Below are 22686 nucleotides of genomic sequence, written 5' to 3' on the forward strand. Positions count from 1 at the left end.
ACTGATGGTTGTGTTAATGTAAATGCTTCTGGAGGGCATGATGTGGCTTTTAATATTAAGACGGCCTCCGGAGTTCATACTCTCTACTGGCCAGTCAGAAAGACATATCATAGTTCCCTCCAGTTCCAAGTTCCCTTCGATTGGACATCTTTGGTTATTGACCGATTCAATGCATTATCTTCTCTTTTACCAAAGGTCCAATCCATTTCCCAGTTACAGAACCAGATCCATTACACTGAGACCATATATCAAAGTAGTCTCAATGCTTTTCAAACTGCTCATTTGGTGTCCACCCTCTGTGTACAAACCGACATTGTGTGCCAACTTACAAAGGCTCTACACCCCTCTAACCGTCCGTGGTATATCTGGGTTCTTGCAGGAACAGGAGTACTCTTGATAATTGGAATCTTACTCTGGTGCTACCGGTGCTGTAAAGCCTGTTGCCCTACCTGTCCCTGCTCAAACACTCCACCCTTGCCACAGGTCTTAGCCCTTCATCCCTTACGAGATGTCGTCCCTCCCGACGAACATTATTATGATTCTTTGGCTCCTGATACTATCTCATACTCCACCTTCGAAACTCCACCAACTCCGCAAGGTTCCCCTTCACACTTGCCAAATATTCCTGAGGAGGTATTTGATGCCATAAAATGTGATTAAGGCATCAAAAAGGAGGGAGTTGTCAGGGAAAAAGGCCCCTAGTCTATTATTCTTACTAACAACTACTAGCGTTAACAGGAGGCCTAAATGAAAATTCCCTAACAACCCGACTAAAATCCAGACAGCCTGCTTCAATCATTATTTGATAAAAATAAACGCATGTACTAACGACATATTAACCAAGATAGAAAAGACGATTTATCAGCATATAAGCCATCTGGCCGGAATTGGGGAACTAGACACAGGTCACAAGGACCCCAAATAGGCCTGCATAGCCTGCCAAACAAAAAACCGCAAGTAGGGGTGTCTGAACAGTCAAGGCTGCCTGACTGTCAGGGGACTATCTATACGGAAATGAAACACAGTACGCTTGCATTTTAAGAGGGTTATAGGAGTTTAAGTATCAAATAAGGCAATTACTTAATTGTTTATGAAATATATGTCACATGAATAACCATAAAAGGTATAACAAATGATTTAATGAAATATGCTAAATTGCGGTTTGTAGCTATATAAGCTGAAGCATAAGCATGCTCAGGAGGCCAGCACATCCCTTGCATGGGAGAACGCTGACCTCCACTTGTGCACAGGTGTATACTCAATAAAGGTGCCTCAGGCTGTCTGATCAAAGTACAGAGGTGGTCTTCTTTTCCCCGACACCATCCCATCCCCCCCGCGATTGCAGGTCCAACCCCTCGCGTGGCTGAAATCCGTAACCTCTTTTTCAGAGTTATGGACAAGCTCCATTCCCAAGGTATTCATAACTGAGGTTCTACTGTACATCACCGGTATGAAACAGACAGCTCTGTGATAATATTCAGTTCTCAGAAGCAGCAGTCACAACTTGTTGGATCTTGTTGGTTTGATCAATTTGCCAAACATCTCAAAGCGGTTCTTAAAAGCAATAGACAACTTACATCCTAGGCCTGAAAATGCCAAAAAAAATTATGCACCTCGACAATACTTTCAATGTAATTAGAATGCACCATGTAGAGTCGATGATCAATAATGTTCCATTGTTCTTCTGGGATATCAGGAGGAGTGGCTGAGAGCATCCTCCCCCTCAGTCTTACTTTTCTTAAGTGTTCAGTAAAGAAGAGTTTGTATTGTTCTTAACGATACATGATTTCCTGTACCTTTTAACTCTTCCACAGTGAAACCAGGGATAACCTCCAGAGATAGCAGTAAGAGTCTCTGAAAGATGGAGATAAAGATGCTACAAACTGCAGATGTAAATAGTTTTGAAGAAAGAAAGGAACTGAAAACAAACTACATCAGCTTAGGATATTTTGCTTTTTAAATCCTACTCCTTTGAGGGAAAAGACAAAAGTTGAGATGGAAATAATTTATGCAAAATTAGACAGCTTTAGGCATTTGATTTAAAAAAAATAGCAAATCCATGTATATACATGATTATATGTTTAAAAGTTGAAAATACGCCTGCAGGCAGCTTTGCGGGGGAGGGGTGGAGGAGGGAAGAGGGGAAAAACGAGTTAAAATCCCTTCCTACCCAGAAAAACAGATTTGCAATACAATACTAAAACAAATTGAGTTGTAAATTGATTTGTGCCAAAATGGATTAAATTAATCAGCTTACAATGTAGCATACATGGGGACACTTGCAGGACAAAAAAAATAGGGGCGGGGGAAATAGAACCAGAAAACACATGACAAATGTAGTATACATTTGATAGATGCTGGCATTTGTATACAAGATGTTGATTTTTCTTAAGCATCCTACAAGCACTTTTTTCTTATTTTTTAATGCAATTGTAATATGGGGCTATTCTTCAATCGGTCATTGCATATATTTAGACCAGACTACTCCCCAAATTGAGGTTTTATTTTTATGGAGTCTAAAACCAATACAAACGCTTCCATGTTTGTTTGTTTGTTTGTTTTTTAACCCCGGGGGTAACAGGCCAGGTTCTTTTTTGTTTGTTTTCATAAAAAAAAATCCCCTTCAAAAATCCAACCATAGCATCATTGTGCTAATGCATGTGAACAGGAAATTGAAAAGCAACTGAATATATGAATGAAGTTTCATTATCGAAGATAGAGAAAATGCAAAACGTAACAGAAAACAACCTGACTACAAGAGAGTGCCCTTGCCATATAATCATTCCCAGTGACCATTAATAGTCATTGACCGGGAGCGGATTTAGAATAACTCACCTACAACGTAGGAAACATGTTCAAGTCCCTTCTTCGGTGACCATTTAGTGATTTATAGATGACGAACAACTTCAACAGGAAAGATTGAGAAAGATCCAAACCAGATTATGCCAGTCGTTGGGGCACTCTCCTGCCATGTGGGGGACCCCCATTCAAAACCTTGCTTCACATCAAGCAGAAGAGGGAAGTGAACCCACATCTCCCGCATCCCAGGTAAGTGCTTGATCACTAGGCTAAAACATAGATGGGAAGCCACTCTGATTTGTTTCTGGTTGATTTATTTCACCCAACCCCTGATTTTTCTCAATTCAAAAACTGCCCCCAAAAATTTAGTGGATTTGTTTTGACCCCCTCCCCCAAAATAAAAAAAAAAAAGATACTTTTTTTTTAATTCACTGGCAGGTCCAAAAGAGAGTTTTTCACCTAGCTCTATTAGTGAGAGAGTTTTTTTTTTTTTTTTTTTTTTTTTAAAAAAAAAAAACCTCAGTGGAAGTGGCATCTGTGTTAAGTGAAGGGAGGAACTGGCCCTCTACTGATAGCATCCTTTCAATATTCACTAGAGTTATAAGGATGCATTTTACCTATCTAGATCATAGGTCTAATCTTGCTTCCATTTAAGTTAGTGGCAAAACACATTGATTTTAACAGAAGCAGCTTTATGCCCCCTATATGCTTAATAGCTTTAATATAATCACTCCCACAGGTACAGATCAGTGCTTGTGATAAATGACTAAAGTTAGTAATCCTTTTTATATTGATATTCATATGAAAGGCACAATTATAATATAGAACTAATATGGTGTGAGTAAGTAATTTGAAAGATTAGCCCATAAAACATATTGTGGAAAATGTATTTCCAGATTTAATGAAAACTAAAACGAACTCTGTGGACTCATCTTAACTCACATGGATTATCTTGCACATTATGTTAATACAACTGGTTTTATTATTAAAAATGAGTTAGGATGATTTAATGAACCTTCAGAACTGATTGAAACTTTCACACAGGAATGAAGTAGAACTCTACTGATGGTCAGTGGTGGAGTAATTTTAAAAACAAGTCAATTTATCACTATTCAGGTTCAGCCTCTTTTGATAGGCTTAGACCTCTGCTAAGGAAGAGATGTGTCAAATTATCTTTTGAAGCACAAAGGAGGAAAGGACATACTTTAAATGAAAATTCACATTTTGTGAATTACAGAGATGCCATTTAGGTTTCATGTAGAACAGTCTTCTCTTGGAGCAGACATCCATTGCAGGTACAGTATAATCAGCTATTAACCCTTTGGAACACATCTTTTTTAATGCATATTTCTGAAAATTCTAACACGCCAATAGACTATTTTGTAACAATGTGCCTTATGCAAACAGGCAAAGTAGCACACCGATTGAACACAATTACTTGTGCTAAGAAAAGCATGCATTTGGCAGCCCAAACTTAAGGTAATTTATTGTCAAAGCCAGAGGGCATTAGTAGATCAAGCATTTGGTGACACAGACCATATTTCTTTAACTCCGCAGGGTACATCAAAGTTTAAAGTAGTTCAATTTACTATGCAAGTAAATAGGCTGCCTAGTAGACAAAGATGGACTCAGAATGTATTGTAGTGAAGATAGTATCAGAGGGGTAGCCGTGTTAGTCTGGATCTGTGAAAGCAGCAGAGAATCCTGTGGCACCTTATAGACTAACAGACATTTTGGAGCGTGAGCTTTCGTGGGTGAATACCCACTTCGTCAGACGCAGGTAGTGGAAATAGCTTGCTTGCTAGCATATATATACCTGCCCCTGGAAATTTCCACTACCTGCGTCTGACGAAGTGGGTATTCACCCACGAAAGCTCACGTTCCAAAACCTCTGTTAGTCTATAAGGTGCCACAGGATTCTCTGCTGCTTTTGTAGTGAAGATAAAAGATTGAGAAATACATTTGCAGCTTGTTAACTGGTACTTTTTGCTAAGTGTTTGACCTTTCAATCAAAGTAACTTCTAGCTTGCACTGCCACTGCCTGTGGTGGGCCTATTCAGTGCCTAAATAGAAGATTACAATCTAATGCTGAACCATGTCTGGTGAGTGCATGGCAACAGTCTGTCAATACCAAACAAATATTTAGGAGCATACATGAGTGTATTAAGTTGTTACTGCAGGAACACTCAATCACTCCTGCCCCTAAATCAAAAAGTAATGTGAGGAGGCCAAGGGGCCTTGCCAGGAGAGATGTGGCTCTGAAGTGGGCTGCCAGTAGATGCGGTGTGAATGCCCGAGTCCAGCTTTGCAAGCTTGTTTCACTCTCGTTGTTAAATAAAACAACTTCATTCTGGCAAGCTCCTGTGCATGGTATTTGCACTACTAAATACCTAGTTGGAAATTTACAAGGCCAATAAAGCCAGCATCTTTAATGAGCACAGGTACGCAAGTTTTATATCCTGTAGAAATACAGCTCCTCCAGCAGCACATTGCCTTCTACCAACACTTCCATGTACTCTAACCAGGTAGCAGCCTGAGCCTTAAAGTTCAAATCTGAACTTTCCCTCCACCTTCCCACTCAACTTGGGGAAGATTCATAGCTTTGGTCCATCATGAAAATTGCATCCCAAAAGAAAGTTTTGATCTTGAGCCAAGTCCAATGTTTGGGGAAGTTCTGAACCAAAATTCTGGTGTGGGCTCATCGCTAAATATGATCTTAAAGAAAAACAAACTCTATTACACATCATGGTGAATGAGAAACATTCCAGTTTTGTTAGGATAATTATTAACTTCATTTATGACCTTTACAGATGATAATGAAAGAACTGATACACAGCAGTAAGATACATAGAAGCGAAGGACTTAATGGAATGTCACCACTAATATTGCTGCAGAAGTTTCAGCAAAGTCAGAAGGCCAATGGAAATCAATGGGATGAGTTTAGGCTGTTCTCTGTCAAAATTGTTCAGATAATATTAGGCTTTGGACCAAATCAAGACTGCATTTTGCAGTTAATACTGTAATCTGACTACAAATGAAGTCAGATCCAACACGTATAAAGATCAAGTAAAAGTGAATTGAAGGGAACAAAACCTGATATTAAGAAGGTTACTAGTTATTTCTTACACAATGCCACAGCTATGTCAAGTTTTACAAGGAAAATTAAGACTGTATCCCACTGGGGCAGGTACTCAGTTAAAACAAGGGGTAAATTTTCAAAAGCAGCTGTATCTTAGACGTCTAAATTGCATTTCAAAAGTGAGGTAGGCATTTAGGAGCCTGAAAGTCAATAGTACTTGGCCTACTAAACCACTCAAGCGCTTTTGAAAGTTTTAACCAAGGACAACCTAGAGGGAGAGAGTTAACCATAAAGCGCTGGGAGTGTTCCTTCTCCTCAGCAATAACAAAGGAAAAACACAAGTATATACCATCTCGAAGTGAGAGAGGGGGCAGCAAGCAACACCTAATTGCAATATGGCCACTTTAGGGCTGCTAAATTTAAAGGATCAACTCAGGAAAGGCATGGTGGTGAAACAGTTCCTAAAAAAGTCACTTTCGACTGACAAACACTAAATAGAGGCCAGGGAATCCGCTAGGATGGTGATGGAACTGGATGATATAATCATGAAATTGCTTAGGAAAGCTGTCTTGAAGGTTATGAAGAAAATTAAATATATTGGAAAGACTATAGGTCTAGATTCATAAGAGAGACTTAGGGTTGTTCTGCTTGGTGACAGACTGCCTGAGCTAAGTGCCCAGGCATAGGGGGAGTTAGGTGCCTAAACACAAGGCATTCAGAGGAAGCAGCACACTAAGCAGGGAGCCACCTCCAGCAGTCAGTCAAAAATGCCATCTACAGGGATTTAGCCTAAACCCTGACCTCAGAGGGGGTTAGGTACCTAAGTATGGCTGAGAGAAAGGCACTGCACTCCATTCAGAATTCACAGCTGTGAGTGTTCTTCTGTTATTAGATCTTTCAACCAAGCAAATGCAGGGGAGTGTGTTTGTGTGGGGGGGGAATATCGAGGCGAAGTTTCCCACTGTTATACACAATAATCCACTGGTTAAAGCATGGATCTGGGATGTAGGAAAGCCTCATTCAAGTTCCCTTTTGTGGAATAGGAACTTGAACTTCTCTCTTCTGTCTCCTAGGGGCAGGACCTATCTCCTAGGGGCATTGGACTATAGGGTATTATGGAATGGGTTGTCTTCCATCTCTCCTGTTGGAATTGTTCCACTGTGTATAAACTAACTATTCACTGCACCAAAAAGAGTGCGAATGATTTTATAGCTCAGTGGTTTTGACACTTGGGTGGGAGACCCAGCTCCAGGCCCTGTTCCAATGAATATTAATTCTTTATATACAATGGAACAGTTTCAATAGGAGAAATGAGAAAAATCTGCTCCACAATACTCAGAGCCCACTGGTTTGAGGGACTCACATGGCACTTCCCAAATAACCCCATTGTTAGCCTTTTCATGTGGCATGCAGGAAACCTGGGTTTGAACACCCCCTTCCCTTCTGCCTGATATGCAGCAGCGATGTGACCAAGGTCTCCAACATCCCATCTGAGAACTTTAATTGCTGGATAACTACAGAGGCTGCTCCTCCTCCGAGATCCTTCATGCTCCCAGCACACATACCAGATCAGACCCAGTAGGCAAGATAAGTGAGGAAATGTCCAATTTGTAAGTTCCACTAGGGTTTAAGTGTGAGTTAGGCACTAAGCTGCAGGGCAGTGTCAGAACTTAGCTGGGTATGTGTACTCCCAGCTGTTCACATTTAGGTGCCCCATTCCAGGGACAAACAGTGAAAAGTAAGGTGCCTGAAGTCCCTTGGTGCCTACAGGGTTAGGCAGTTGCTGAGTGGTAGTTTATGAATGCCAGTTGTGCCTGAATGTTGGTTTTAGGAACCTAATTCTCCCATGTGAATCTAATCCTATATAGTCTATACTTATCCCTGAAGTGAGTCACATGTAAACAAATCACAACTGCTAAACTGTTGTTCTTTAGGATGCATCCCATGATGTAAGAGTATCCTCCAAACACCTAGTTTGCCAGTGACATTTCAAATTTATATAGTCTAAGAAATGGAAGAAAGAGGTCCCTACCACATTAGAAATAGCCACACACCTCAACCTACAGCTCTCCCAACGTGAAGCACCAGCAATCAAAATGTGAGACAAATGGCTGATGTAAATTATGGTGCACAATGCAACAAAATACAGGCATTCCACATGATATAATGGATTTTAATTATAAAAACTATTTTATAGGATGTTCTCACTGCATGAATTGAACTACTTTCTTAAAAAGAAAGCAAAAATAATTATATCATATGCAACCATAAACCCCTGCCCCGCTTAAGTCACAGTTAGAACCATAGTTCTTCAGATCACTAGCACAATTTTTTAGTCACTTCAGTTATAGGAGTACACCTCTACCCCAATAAAACGTGACCCGATATAACGCGATAAAGCAGCGCTCCAGGGGGGCTGCGCACTACGGCAGATCAAAGCAAGTTCAGTATAATGCAGTGTCACCTATAACACAGTAAGATTTTCTGGCTCCCAAGGACAGCCTTATATCGGGGTAGAGATGTAATTGCTATCCTTTGTGAACCAGGCCCTTTGGAAAGGATGTGACACATACTTGCCAGTAGGCTGCACACAAGATCTCTATTAAGCATTCTTAAAAACTACAGTACTCACCTGCTGAAGTGAAAAAACAGATTGACAGAGCCAGATGAATACCCAGAAGCCACCTACTACAGGACAGGCCCAACAAAGAAAATAACAGAATGCCATTAGCCATCGCCTACAGCCCCCCACTAAAACCTCTCCAGTGCATCATCAAAGATCTACAACCTATCCTGAAAGATGATCTCTTGCTTTCACAGATCTTGGGAGACAGGCCAATCCTTGCTTACAGACAGCCCCCCAACCTGAAACAAATACTCACCAGCAACCGCACACCATACAACATAAACATAACCCAGGAACCTATCTTGCAACAAAGCCTGATGCCAGCTTTGTCCACATATCTATTCAAGTGACACATCATAGGACCTAATCACATCAGCCACCGCATCAGGAGGTCATTCACCTGCACATCTACCAATGTAATATATGCCATCATGTGCCAGCAATGCTCTTCTGCCATGTACATTGGCCAAACCGGACAGTCTCTATGCAAAAGAATAAATGGACACAAATCTGACATCAGGAATCATAACATTCAAAAACCAGTGGGAGAACACTTCAACCTCTCTAACCACTCAGTGACAGACTTGAAGGTGGCAATTTTGAAAAAAAAAATTTCAAAAACAGACTCCAAAGAGAGACTACTAAACTTGAATTAATATACAAATTAGATACAATTAACTCAGGCTTAAACAGAGACTGGGAATGGTTCGGTCATTACATTAATTGAATCTATTTCCCCATGTTAAGTTCTCCTCACACCTTCTATGGGTCATCTCGATTATCACTTCAAAGGTTTTTTTTCTCCTGCTGATGATAGCTCATCTCAGTTGATTGGCCTCTTATAGTTGGTATGGGTACTTCCACCTTTTCATGTTCTCTGTATGTATAAATATATTCTGTCTGTTCCATTCTATGCATCCGATGAAGTGGGCTGTAGCCCACGAAAACTTATGCTGAAATAAATTTGTTAGTCTCTAAGGTACCAAAAGTACTTCGGTTCTTTTTGTGGTCTTTTACCTAGTGATAGCATACCCAAAACACATACATTGGAAACCCAAATCTTATCTCGTCACCCATACTGTCTTTCAAATTAAATGTGTCAAATGTAAAAGTCACAGGATAAAATTTACTTTAAAAAAGTGTCAAAGTGACTTAGGAGCCCAAAGATTCATTGATTTTCCATGGGACTTAGGCTTCTAAGTCGCTTCATTGTTTTTTGAAAATTTTACAGTTAGGTTTCCGTTTCCAGCTCTGCCTGAAGTAACCTTATGCAATCTCTGTTAACTTATTTGTAAAATCAGGAGCAATACTGGAAAGCCTTCTTGGTTGCAAGTACAAGCTCTTGTCTGCAACAAAAGGCAAGCAAGTAGAAACAGCCATCTGTAGAATGGAGGTTTAAAGATGATTGCTTGCCTGGCTTTAAGTAGAAGGAAAGGTACACTGAGCTACAGGGTAGTTTGTGGGCCTCCATCTGTCTCTCTCTGCAGAACATTGTCTGATTTTGTAGTTAAGTAGAAGAGGTAACCTGATTCAGCAAAAATACAGAACATCCCGCAAAAATCCAGTGTGCTTGAGAGGTATAGAAATATTAATGTTTCCTGCCACAAGAGATGGGCAAACTGCCTGAGATTAAATCAGAACCAGCCAGACTCTTTCCTGTCCTTGGAACCAAACGTTACAGAACTCTTTAGGCTTGAAAATAATATTTTAGTCCCTCTGTATAGACACTATGGATGAAACGAATGGGTGGTGACGTGGACAGATCATATGTTGTCATGACTAACTTAAATAGCTACCTTAGTCAGAAAGGTATAGCCAATGCATAAAAATCCTATTAAGTGATGTTTCAGTGGCTAGAACAGAGAACAAGTTTATCTTCAAAGTTAATCGGAATCCAGCTTTTCAAAAGTGCTATAGCAAACAATGAGACAAACAAGATGAGTGAGGCAATGTTTTATTAGACCAACTTCAGTTGTGGAAAGAGGCAACCTTTGGAGTTTACACAGGGCTCATCTTCAGGTCCTGACCAATAGAGGTTGGTCCACTAAAATAAATATTGCCTCATCCATCTTGTCTCGCTAATATTCTTGGACCAACGCAGCTACAGCACTGATTTATATTGTTTTTTTGTTTCATAAATGGAGGCCAATGTCTGTGGTACAGTTCTAGCCAACTGACATGTCTATTTTTAATATATTCATTGAATTATGTGTTCATGTAAGATGTTATTGGTTAATTTTCCATGACTGATGTGCTCATTTCATGCATATTAGAGAAGTAGAGACTCTACATTTTATATTAACATACAAATGTCATTAAAGACTGCATTGTTTTCCACCTCTTTGATCAAGGAGCATGTCTATAAAGGTATCAGGCTTAATTCTCCATCCTGTATTCATCTGAGAGGTCTCAGTGAAATCAATAGTATTACTTATGAGAGTCATGACTGCAGCACCTAGCCCACAGTGTTAATTTTGTTCAACTCTGTATAAACCTTTTGGCCTCATGCGTCTTTCGTAATCTTTTCCCCACCACACACATTTGAGACCCTTCCTATGCTGACGGAACTAATTGGAAACATATCAAAGGAAGGAACAGTAATTGAGTCTAACAGATGTACCAATTTGTGTGCTATGGATAACAACCCTGCACTTACAAGAAGATGGGGAAATTAGATCATCCAGTCCCTCTCTAAATTCTATTTCAGTTAACTCAAAGACAAAAGGATGGAATTTACAGAATGTCAGGGAATAGTTTTGCCAAAAGAGCATCATGGATCTCTACCATTTCAGGCCTGATCCTGAAAACTCAGTTATTTCAGTACTCCCACTTCAGTCCTTGGTTCTGGTCCCCACAACTGGATCCACACAGGTGAACCCCTTCACTCATGAAGAACCCCACTGGCTTAATTTTACAAGTCTTGGCCAGAGTCTCATTCACTGTACAGTTCTGGAAATCATTGAGGCTCCAGGTGGGGACAGACCTGATTACATTGTTGGGGTGCAAAGAAGTACGCTTATATGAGTAATGACTGTGCAGGTAAGAGTTTGTGGGATTAGGACCTTCAGTTATAAAATCCACACCAAAAATCCCAGTTTAATTAGTTCATTAAGGGTTCAATCTTGGCAGTTGTTGGGTACCCTAACACTCATTGATATTAGTGGGAATAGGGGGCACAACAGATTTTGGAATGGAGTATTTGATCACCACAGCCACCCCAGACCATGTGATCAATATAAAACAAAACTAATCTCTCCAATTAAAAAACACCAAAGAAAGCCTAAACTAATTTAGCATTTAAATGATTCATGAGAAAGGAAACAAAAGAATAGAAATTTTAGCCCTTTATTTTTCCTATTTATTGTGCATAAGAATTGTAAAGTGAATGGAGATAAACATCAGGAAATTCTGAAATAAAAAATCCAAATGAAGAAATGTGCTGAAACAAAGTTAAGGAACCAGATAAGTGTCTGGTAGCATTATAAGGGGGGGGTTAAAAAAAAACAAAACAAAAAGAAACCACATATGGCAGAAACATGCCTGGCTTCCCCAGCATGTTATTAACATCCAAGAAAAACACTACTGAAATGTTAAACTAATTAAATTGGGCATACAAGAAAACCAATGGGAATAAATTATGCAAATATGTTTTCACTACATGAAGCAACTGCTATGAATCAATGCAGTACTAGCCAAATACTCTAGTGAATCTCCACCCTAGTGCCTTGTGTATAGAAAAGCACATGCGCACAGAAAAAAAGGCTTGTCTATTCCAGGAGTAAAGCAGCACAGTAGGATTGCAAATGAACCTGATTAAAGAAAATGGAGTAAACTCCTGGCAAGGGGGAAAAGAAAGATCAACAACCCCAAAAGAAAAAACTTCCCACAAAGGAAAAAAGACAGTTACAGTATGAACTAGGACTCCTAAAGCAAGAGCACCATCTGCTGCTCAATCTTATATGAACAAGGCAGATTTTAATGTTATGCTATAACCGTTTGGGTGCATTTACAGTAGCTAATTTGAAATGTTGATACATATAGCAATAAAGTACACTGAGTTTTGCAGGGCAGGGTCAAGTCACTGGCAGTTGTATGGTAATTTATATTGGGCTCACCTACGGTAGGCGTTTGGGTTTATAAGATGCTGAAGCTATATGGAAATCATTTTTAAAGAGTGTCTTTAATAATAATAGTCTATTAATGAAAGTGAGTTACTTTCCTTAGGTGTATTAAAACACGCACAAACACACACCCCCTCTCAATCCACACAGAATACAGTTTAGCCAGAAATGAGCACATCAGAGAGAAATATACCAGCAAATGCACAAATAACCAAACAACTGCTGACCTACCACTTTCCACTTCCATAACTCTGTCACTTTGTAATAGAGGGTAGCTTTTGTTTTCAGAAACAGTGGAAAGCTGGGGGTATTTTATATCGGTATTTTACCTGAATGCATAAAAACTGCTTATATCACCATGGTATCTGAGCACTTATATATGTTACATGTTGTAAAGAGGTTCACTTACCACAGGAGTGCCTCCTCTTGGAAATTAGCTTTAACCCTATCTGGCAACCTTTTTCATCAGCTCCTCTCTCTCCACTGCTTGAGGTGCTCCCTTGTGAGGACTCAGCCCTCCAGCCAGGTCACCACAGAGTCTTCCCCTTCCTGAGTGACAAAGTTCCACAAATAACTGTCCCAGGTTATTACAACTGGCCTTCAGACTCAACTCTGGGTCCCATAGTCTATGCACCTTCTTGGTTCACAACTTTGAATGTCCTTATCCCTATACACCATGGGACTTTGTGCCAAATTTCTCAGCACCTGGTAGGGGAACCCAGGCCCTCCCCCTACATTGGGTTCCAGCCCAGGGACTCTACAACCAGCAACCAAGGTCTGCACAGTCCTAGTTCTTGTTGTTTCCCCAGGCATCTTCCTACCCACACTTTCAGATTCTCTTCTCCACCACTTTTCTGAGTTGACTCTTCTTTCAGGGCTAGAATTCCAGGGCTTATTCTCCCCCTGGGTTTCCTTCTCACCACCTCCTGCTCCCAGAGACCAACTCCTTTCTCTACAGCCCCACTTCCACACCAAACTTACTCTCGTTATAATAACCAGCCTGTTCCTGCCCAGCTGGGTTTCATTGAACTGGAAGGGACCTCAAAAGGTCATCTAGTCCAGTCTCCTGCACCTATGACAGGGCTAAGTATTATCTAAATCAGTGGTTCTCAACCTCGTTACCATTGTAAGCCACATATGCAGCTCGTTATGTGGGCCACATACACGCACTATACATACTACCTGTATGGCTCTGAGGATATCACATGGGCTGCAGCTGAGAGCTGATTGGGCCACAAGCGGCCCTCAGGTTGAGAACCACGGATCTAAATGATATATATTCATGTTCAGTTAACCCTGGCTCTCTCTCCAGGTGCAGCCAGGTAACATAATTGGCTTCTCAGGCCCACATTAATCCCTTCAGGGTCTGTAAGGTGTACACTCCCATCACACGTGTCCTGAAACAATTATAGAAAACCTTATTTTGTCTTGTAACTACATAAAATGTAGTAATGAATATGATACTTATCTGCAGTCCTCCAAACTCTGTAAATATTAATTAAGTCTCACATCATTCCTCAAACGTCTGTTTTATCACTTTACATGGGAAACCAAGGCATGGGGAGGTTAGACATAGAGATGGGCCTAAACCACAAAATTTGATTTGGGCTTGGACTTGAACTCTAGAGGAGTAGTATTCTGATTTCAGTTCAAGCCCCTGCCTATTTAAGGGAGTTCCCCAATATCATATAGGGAATCAGTGGCAGAGCTAGAAGCAGAACACAGTCTTCCTGATTCCCAGTGGTGGGCTCTAAATACTACTAGACTGCTCCCTTTGATTTGCTTAAATATCCAAATTTTCTCTAGCATGTTATTGGTTTTGGTATGATGACCTGTTATCCCTGATGAGCTCTTTCCTCTTGTCCAGACTGATGAGATACACTAGTTTTGTGTAGGCTCTCAGTTGATTTAGCTGTTGTTAAAAATAGTTTGCAAACAGTCTTTTCCTACTGCTTAAAACAACAACGGTTCCCATTTCCCTGGACTTTAAACCACCTCCGTACTTTCAAACAGTAATGTAATTTGATCAGAATCTTAGGAAAATGAGCTGGTTTTGATAATGTCAAAACCAGCTCCAGAGCCTTTTCTCAAGTAGTTTCACTGGCATGGACAAGGTTCAATGAGTGTAACCAAGAATGCAAGTATCAGAGGGGTAGCCGTGTTAGTCTGGATCTGTAAAAGCAGTAAAGGGTCCTGTGGCACCTTATAGATGAACAGACGAATTGGAGCATGAGCTTTTGTAGGTGAATACTCACTTCATCAGATGCATGTAGTGGAAATTTCTAGGGGCAGGTGTATATATGCAAGAAAGAAGCAGGCTAGAGACAACAAGGTTAGTTCAATCAAGGAGGATGAGGCCCTATTCTAGCAGTTGAGGTGTGAAAACCAAGGGAGGAGAAACTGGTTTTGTAGTTGGCAAGCCATTCACAGTCTTTGTTTAATCCTGAGCTGATGGTGGGCGTAGTAGGCGTAGTGTTGCATCTTTGGCTACAATAGGTGTTGAACTCAATAGACCCTGCTAAACTATCCACACTAATTGGACAGTCCTATTTAAAAATCACTGCAAGGGATACCAGAAGATGTAATCTAGATGTCCTCCGATACCTGCTCTTTTTGATACCATGAACATGATACATGCACTCATTCGTTAAGTAGACTTGAAAGAGCCCTGAGACATTTCCATTACGAGTATTAAGCTCTTTAGTTTTCTATAAATCTGCAGTCTGCTCCGTCATTTGAGTGTGTTGTCTCTGTTTGCTCTTGCTGTTGGACTCATTAGTGAAGTGTGGATGCCCCCACGGCATTGCTTCTGTTAGTGTTTTTGAACTCCACCTGGGACACTGAAACAATGCCCTACAGGATGGATCACTGGGAACATAGGAGAAGTGCTACACTGTTAAATTAACAGCTGTGAATGACACATAGGATTGGGATGAAGATAAACTTATTTTACTTTAATTTAATTCTCTCAGTGGCATGATGCCCCAGTTGCTCAGAGATAAAACAATGACTGCTTTAAAGGCCTCATGTTGTGTATATGACTCTTTTAGTAGAGGTTTTGAACAGACTGAATCCTCATATGGAGGAGAAGCTGCCTGTTTTGCTGAAGTTTAAATGATGTAGAGAAATAGCCATCAGGAACTAGAAGACCACCAAACTCACTTTTAATCTGGGTTCCAAATGGATTTGACTAAAGGTAACTACAGGTGATAATAACTAATGCATTAACTCATGGTGTCACTGTGACCCAGGGCCAAATCGCAGAGGGCATACAAATGCTCAGAGTGCTCAAGGGTTGGTGTGTGCCTATTACTTACTTGGAGAGGGACTGAAAAGCCTGTACGGGCTGAGAAGGGAGAGCTTGTGTTGCCTGTGGCTCGGAGAGTCAGGGGGCTGAACCCAGGGCCGGCGCTAGGATTTCTGACGCCCTAGGCACCAGGACATTTCGCCGCCCCCCGTGCGGGTCTCGCGGCTCCAGTGGAGCCACAGCTCCCTGACCCCGGTGGGGGGGGCGCCCCGGGTTGCCGGGTCGCGGCAGCGGCTTCCTGACCCGGGGGACGCCCTGGGTTGCCGGGCCGCTGCGGCGGCTTCCTGACCCGGGGTGACCTGGGCTGCCGCGGCTGCGCACTGACCCCGGGGGCGCCCTAAGCTGCCGGGCTGCAGGCAGCTGCTGCTGCCGGCAGCTCAGACTACGCAGCGGCCGCTGCAACCATTTAAAAAATTTTGGGGGGGTGCCGCCTTTTGGGTGCCCCCAAATCTTGGCGCCCTAGGCAACCGCCTAGTTCGCCTAAATGGTTGCACCGGCCCTGGCTGAACCACGGTAGGCACAGAGAAAGCTTTCTCATGCTAAGGGCAGATGGTAGTGAGGTGCCTTGCAACACTGGGTGCCCCCGGGAAGCATCACAGCCTTTTTATGTGTAAGCAGAGTCAGGATGAGCTATACTCTGACATCTGATGGTGAATTATGATGAGTGTGGAAAAGAATTTCAGGGGCTGATCTTGTTTGCATAGGCACACCCACCCTGCCTAGCATAGCCCACAGCAGCCTAAAATGGTCACTTTGACAGCTGTGGGATCCCCAATTTCTCTGTTATTGGGGCAGGAGGAATAAAGTGTTGTCACCCTGATTATGTGAATGAGGAACTATGAAACTGTTTTATGACAGAGGGTCTCACCATAAACTAAGTAAAACTTTCTAGACAAGGGACATGGGTTTCAAAACCCAGTGAATTGAGAGAAGCTGGGGATAGGTATATGGACCTTGTGGTGTGGGCCCCTTATGTGAGCCAGAAGCACCAATTGCACCTCCTTCTCTCTCTACTGTTGAATGTCAGAGCTGATTTTTGATTCCATTAAGAGTCTAGTTACAGGTTACTGAGCTGAACTCACTTTGGGCTAATGGTGCACCAGCACTGGGGCTCCCCTACTATGAGCTGAAATCACTAAAGAGCTAAAATTACTTAGCTGAGATCACTGAGTGCTGTGCTAACTAGTAGGGCAGCCTGAATCTATATTGCAGAGCAGAGCAGTTTGTGGGACAGTTGGAGTGGCCTGCGGAGCTGAGTGGTTTGAGGGGATGGCTGGAACAGGTCACGAGATGGCTGGTGGAGCAGAGCAGCTGGTAGAGAGGAGCAGTCTGGGGGACTGTTGGAACGGCCTACAGAGTGAGCGGAGCCGAGCGGTTTGTGGGGACAGCTGGAGTGGATCACAGGACGGCTGGTGGGGCAGAGCAGCTGGCAGAGTGGAGCGGAGCTGAGCAGTTTGTGGGGATGGCTGGAGGAGTAGAGTGGAGTGGCTGGTAGAGCGGAGCAGTTTGTGGTGAAGGCAGAAGCAGAACCCCACGGAGAGGCAGGGCAGTTGGCCCTGGACCATGTAAGTTGCCCCTTTCTACCCAGGCTGGTGGGGGAGGGAAACCCTGCAGATAGACTCTTGAACTCTGGGGCTGCACTGACCCAGGACAGAAACTTTTGGCTTGCGGGACTTTTGGGACTGTGGGTGATGTTGGGGTTGCTGGACTCTAGGGACATTTGGGGTATTGGACTTTGGAGTTTTGGGGTAATTTTGGAGTTGCTGGACTCAAGAGCCCAGGGAAAAGGACATGGCCCAATTTCCTGGGTTGAGTCTGCTCATGGTTTGGTCTATGAACTCTAGTTGAAGTGTTTTCCCACTTTAATGATGATGTTGTTTATCTCATGTTATTCAACATTTTCTGCTACATCGAGACTCTGTGCTTGTGAGAGGGGACGTATTGCCTCTTTGAGGCGCCCAGGGGTGTGTGTAAGATTTTCGCAAGTCACTGGGTGGGGGCTCGAGCTGGTTTTGCATTACGTTATAGGGAAGGTACCCCTAAGTCTTCGTGTCAGCCCTTGTTATCTAGTTGATATGCATATGTAACCCTTGCTGCTATCAATTTGGCCTTGCAGAAGGGTTAAACATGCATATCAACTAGATAACAAGGGCTGACATGAAGACTCACCATATGTTGCCTTACAGGAAGTACCAAAAATACCTCCAATGACTGTCTTTCATATGACAATATCTGGGTCTCTTTAACTCCTTTAGACTGAAGTAGCTATCAAATCTTGAGGCTTCACAACAATTATTTACTTGGATGACAGACTGTTATGTTTAAAACTCCACAGTCTCCAATGGAAGGTTTTGTTGGTAATGAGTATCTTCAGAAATTTGAGATTTTGAACTCTACTGCCCTGCCCTCAGGTGACCAACCGTCATCCCCATCCCATAAATTCCTTTGGAATTTTGTAAGTCCCTTTCCTGTTAGCTCGGTGATGCATGCAATGGTCTCAGCGCAACTTTCCAGGTGGCCATGCCTGCTCCACACACCAGGCGATCCCCTGCTTGGAGCAATGCTGAGCTGCTGAACCTCATTAGCATTTGGGGAGGGCAGGCTGTGCAGTCCCAGCTGCAGTTCAGCCATGGGAATTATGATACCTACAGACAGATTTCATGATCTATGACAGAAAGGGGCCATGACCAGGACACATTGCTATGTAGGATAAAATTGAAGGAGCTGCGGAACACCTAGCACAGGCTTGGGAGGCAAACTGCTACTCCGGTGCTGTGCCCATGAGCCGCGGTTCTATGAAGAGCTGGGTGCGACACTCAGCAGTGACCCCACCTCCACTGCAAAGACCATTGTGATACTTCGTTAGCTCGCATGCCAGTCAAGAGTGGACCAAGCTAGGAGGAGGAAATCTTGGACAAGAATGTGGAGTGGGAGGGGGACCCAGAGGCAGAGGATGACTCGGAGGTCAGAGATGCATGCATCCAGGAGCTCTTTTCTAACCCAGAGGAGGCTGCCCAGTCTCAGCTGTCAGATGCTGGTGAAGAACAAACAGAAGAGGAGGCACCCCATCACTAAGAAACAGGAATTGAAGGAGTGGCAGGACAGCGAGAAGAAGGACCTCAAGGAGAACGTGGCAAGCCAGAAAGAAGCCATGGAGCAGCTCTTAAATGTTTTGGAGCGCCAAGCAGACATGCTCCAGGCAATACTAGCTCTGCAAACCAAGCAGCTCCACGCCCGCACTCCCCTGCAGCCGCTGTCTCAAAACTCTTTCCCATGCTTCCCCCAGACACCATCAACACACTCTTATCAACCTCCCGGCTCTAGTCTATACCTGTAGCATTTGACTCCTCCCCCATTACAGTCCAGCACTGTTGACTCCCACTACCCACTGCACTCAACACCCATCTCTCTGCAGTTTGGCTCTGCTGAAGTACAGTACCTGCTGCATTGTAATCCAAAGGAGACGCTTGAATATGATGCCTGGACATACACAACTCTTTAGCCATTCCAGGACCCTACCTTCTCCTGGGACTTTCCCTTCCCCCATCCCCTTCACTGCTGATGTTTTTTTTTGTGTGTGTGTGCCTCCTCCAATTGTTGCTTGTTAATAAAAGAATTGTATTGGTTTGAAAGCAATATTTATTCTATAAATTGAAAGCAAATAGAGCCCTGCAAAGCAACAGACAATTATGTTAAATCTTCATATTGCATTGTCTGCACCAATCACAATCACCTCCTAGCCTTACAAGCACGGCAACAAATATTAGTGGCTTGCAACTTCAAATTACTGCATCAAGGCATCCCTGATCCTTATGGCCCCACGCTGCACCCCTCCAATAGCCCTGGTCTCTGGCTGTTCAAACTCAGACTCCAGGCTTGGAGCCTCTGCAGTCCAGCCCTGAGTGAAGCTTTCACCCGTCCCTCCACATATATTATGGAGGGTACAGCATGCGGTTATAAGCATAGGAATATTGTCATTGGTCAGGTCCAGCTTTCCACAGTGGCAGCAGCAGCAGGCCTTTAAATGGCCAAAAGCACATACAACAGTCATAGCACTTGCTCATCCTGTTGTTGAACTGCTCCTTGCTGCTGTCAAGTTGCTCCGTGTGTGGTTTCATAAGCCACGGTAGGTGTGGTCTCCCAGGATCACAATGGGCATTTCAACTTCCCCTATGGTGATCTTCCGGTCTGGGAAAAAAGTCCCTGCTTGCAGCTTTCTGAACAGGCCAGTGTTCCGAAAGATGCATGCATCATGAGTCCAGACCAGCCTGCGTTAATATCCATGAAATGCCCTCACTGATCTGCAAATACCTGGAGAACCATAGAGAAATACCCTTTCTAATTAATGTACATGATGGCTAAGTGGTCTGGTGCCAGAATAGGAATGTGCATGCCATCCACATTTGCACTACCTCACTCCCCAGTAATTCTGCTGTGAGAAAGCAATTTAAAATTTCCACAGGAACCCCAATGGTACAGGTTGCCTTTGCACTGTGATGAATCACTATAGCCCCTGTGTGCTATGGCTTTGCCTCCGCAGCCAGCATTGCCACCTTAAGGTCCCCTTGAAAGGAAAGGATGCTTTTTTCTAAACACAGCTTTCTGCTGCTGTGGCCTTGTGCCTGGGAATAAGTCCTCAGAAGCTGGTGTTACCTGAATCTAGCCTGACATCCTGGTGCTAACAGGATCACTCTATTTCAGAAGCAGAGAAATGGGTGATTCAAGGAAGATATATAAAACTGGGCACAATTTACCTATGTTGATGGTTCAACCATCATCAGTACTGGTTCAGCTGCACCAGTTGCTCACATCTTTCATCAGTGATGGGTCAAATTTTCTAGTGTGGAAAAGGCTTAGGAGGTGAAAAGGTAGTTGATCTCCAGTGTTGAAAATGCCTTTGACCAAAACATGACTCTTTGAAAGCGTATAAATGAGCAACTACTTCCCAATGGGAACTGTTCTGTCACAGCTCTTCTCTTTGCTTTGCTTCCTGGCACTATGCTGAGCAGTGACATAGAGATACACAACTGGCCTGGAGGTAACTACGAGGTAGCTGTTTGAAACAGCCAGAAGAGCTTTGGATATAGAAACAAGTGTCCTAACTTGGAAATAACAGCTTTCTCATCTGAAGGTGGGGCTGTTTTCTCTGATAGTCTCATATAGAAATGATGACAAAAGGGACCAGCAATTCCACCACAAGCCTGTGGTGATGAAAGCACAGAAACTGTAGGGCCTGAGGAAAATAATTTCTATTGTATTTAGCTGTAATTCCTGTGCAGATACAAAATTACACTATGAGACCATACTTAACCTGTGGGAGACTTGCTCTTTGAGAAGGGCTGTGCACATTATGTGAGAAATTGTATGTTGAGCTGATGATATATTAGACAAGAGATAAGCCTTCCAGGAATCCCTAAATGTAGTGTTCGTTAATTTAGGAAGTATCATGAGTGACTCAATCTGCTGCAGGGCTAAAATGTAAATGCCACTAGGGAGAACACAAAAAAGCTCCTTCCATGATGTCTGAGATCCCTCCTTCTTTTACCACAGGGGACACTGTGATTTAGAAAGCAGCCTTTCAACATGTTGAACCATCGCACTGTGTTAACAGTGAAACCTTTAGTTTAACAAATGTGATCATTTTTACGTTACTGGAGGGATTGTTACATCTTGTTTAATATTTCATCTATTTGACAGCAAATTACCAAGTTACTGCTATAATTTATTAAACTGCCGTTCTGGTCATGTTATCTGCTAGACTGTTTGTAGCATGGCTCTTCCTTAGTTTCCTCGATTATATTAAATTTAATTTATATTCTATTCTCTTGGGCCAGGAAGGAAATTCAGCTGACAGTGAATAACCAATTCAGGTCTATTTCTGAGTCTTGAAAGGGTCCTGAAATCAGAAGTCTCACTATGGTGTGTGAATAGAAGCTTTTCTCTCCTTCCCCAAAGTGCAAAGTCTTATGCAACCTCAGTGAGATCCATACCGCAACTAGACTACCAATAGCTAATGAGAGCACTATCCCCATCCCCATTTGATTCTGATATGAAGAGGCAACCAGAGAGAGTAAATTAAATTCCTACCATGTCTTAATGTGCTGTATATGCCTTGATCCAAGTCTTGGGAGCCTTTTAGGTGCACTCTTCTTCTTAGCATATGCACAACATACCTCAGGTGGTATGTGACCAGGATTCATCACCGAATTTCGTATGCTGGTTGGATCATTAGCTTCTCTGGCCCAGCCCAGATACTGATGGGAAGCACAACATGAACACTGATCCATGCCCCCCATGTGCATTAAATACCCATGGGCTTCACTGGGAGTTCAATAGATGAGGGGCTTACAGGATCAGGTTCCCATTTTGGTTTGCTGCACTTGAGCACCATTTCTTTGCTTGCTAGCCAGCTGACATATACCCAGCAACGGCCTTTGTGCAGCATGTGCGAGTGACAGGTGTGAGTGGAAAAGCTGCTCAGGCTTACAGGTCGCCTAGCCAGCAGGCTAGGAGCCATTATTTGAAGAGCAGAAAGTCAGCCAAAGGCAGAATTGTGTCCAATGGTGGTGGGATCAAGTCCCAGACCATGTGTAGCACATAGATCAGGCCAGCAGTTGGGATTTTTTGGATGCTGTTGCCTCATGGCTCTAACCGGCCTGCTTTAACTCCTTCCCAGTGATGAAAAAGTAGATCCCTGTCTTTTCTAAAATATTTTGTCTTATTGCTTCAGCCTTGTGACAGATGTGAGACCTTG

This window comes from Chelonoidis abingdonii, chromosome 2 (genome assembly GCF_003597395.2).
Source record: "Chelonoidis abingdonii isolate Lonesome George chromosome 2, CheloAbing_2.0, whole genome shotgun sequence".
Taxonomy (NCBI): domain Eukaryota; kingdom Metazoa; phylum Chordata; order Testudines; family Testudinidae; genus Chelonoidis; species Chelonoidis abingdonii.